The sequence below is a fragment of the Dipodomys ordii genome, unplaced genomic scaffold (assembly GCF_000151885.1).
Source record: "Dipodomys ordii isolate 6190 unplaced genomic scaffold, Dord_2.0 Scaffold209, whole genome shotgun sequence".
Taxonomy (NCBI): Eukaryota; Metazoa; Chordata; class Mammalia; order Rodentia; family Heteromyidae; genus Dipodomys; species Dipodomys ordii.
In genome coordinates this window covers 377,054-378,640 of record NW_012267425.1, presented here as the reverse complement: position 1 = coordinate 378,640, position 1,587 = coordinate 377,054, and the positions used below count along the sequence as shown (strand labels likewise).

General features: G+C 39.6%; 1 protein-coding gene across 2 annotated transcripts in view; it reads left to right on the top strand.

Annotated features, from left to right (window-relative positions):
• Brcc3 (BRCA1/BRCA2-containing complex, subunit 3) overlaps positions 1-1,587 on the top strand; it is a 46,789-nt gene that overhangs the window by 26,256 nt on the left and 18,946 nt on the right. The window lies entirely within an intron of this gene.

Here is a 1,587-nt window from a genome sequence, read left to right as displayed (position 1 = left end):
TCCCTGCAAATGTCATTATTTTGTCCTTTCTAATGACTGCATAATATTCCATTGTGTATAGATACCACAATTTTTGGATCCATTCATCTGTGGTGGGACATCTGGGTTGTTTCCATATCCTAGCTATTGTGAACAGTGCTTCAATAAACATGGAGGTGCACGTGTCCTTGTATATTGGTTCCTGTTGTTCAGGGTAGATGCCTAGAAGTGGTATGACTGGGTCGTAAGGGAGGTCAATCTTTAGCTTTCTGAGGACCCTCCAGACTGCTTTCCAAAGTGGTTGTATAAGTGTACATTTCTCCACATCCCCTCCCGCATTTGTTGTTGGCTGACTTGAGGATGTGGGCCATTCTGACTGGGGTAAGGTGGTATCTCAGGATTGTCTTTATTTGCATTTCCTTCACAGCCAGGGATGGTGAACATTTCCTCATGTGTTTCTTTGCCATTTTTATATCTTCTTCTGAGAAGTCTCTAGTTCCCTTGCCCATTTAGTAACTGGTTTATTAGGTTTGGGAGGGATTAGTTTCTTGAGTTCCTTGTATATACTGGATATTAACCCCTTGTCTGATATATTGCTGGTAAATATTTTTTCCCAATTAGTTGGTTGTCTTTCTAGCTTGGTTGCGATAGCTTTAGCTATGCAGAAGCTTCTTATTTTAAGGTAGTCCCATTTGTCTAGTCTCTCTCCAATTTGTTGGGACCCTGGGACTCTGTTCAGGAAGTTCCTTCCTGTGCCTATAAGTTCAAGTGTCTCTCCTACTCTGTCCTGCAGTAGTTTCAGAGATTCAGGATTAATGTTAAGGTCTTTAATCCATTTTGAGTTGATGTTGGTGCATGGTGATAGGCTGGGGTCCACTTTTAGTCTTCTGCATGTGGCCGCCCAGTTTTCTCAGCACCAGTGGTTGAAGAGGCTGTGTTTCTTCCATTGTATGTCTTTGGCTCCTTTGTCAAGTATCAGATCACTGTAGACATGTGGATTTATTTCTGGATCTTCTATTCCATTGGTCTTTGGGCCTTTTTTTGTGCCAGTATCATGCTGTCTTTGTTATTATAGCTCTATAGTAGAGTTTGAAGTTCGGCATGGATAGCCCTCCCATATTGTCTTTATCCCCTAGAATTGTTTTGGCTATTCTAGGTCTTTTGTTGTTCCATATGAATTTTTGGACTGTTTTCCGTATTTCAGAGATGTACGTCATTGGGATTTTAATAGGAATTGCATTGAATTTGTATATTAATTTTGGCAGTATTGCCATTTTCACTAGATTGTCTGCCTATCCAAGAGTATGGGAGGTCTTTCCATTTCCTAGCGTCTTCTGTAATTTCTTTCTTTAACTTTTTATAGTTTTCATTAAGTAGTTCTTTTACATCTTTGGTTAGGTTAATTCCTAAATATTTTATTTTTTGGGAGGTTATTGTGAATGGGGTTGCTTCCTTTATTTCCCTCTCTTCCTGTACGTTATCAGTGTACAGGAAGGCAACTGATTTTTGTGGGTTGATTTTGTATCCTGCTACTTTGCCAAAGTGATTTATGATTTCTAAGAGTTTGGGGATGGAGTTTTTGGGATCGTGAAGGTATAGTATCATGTC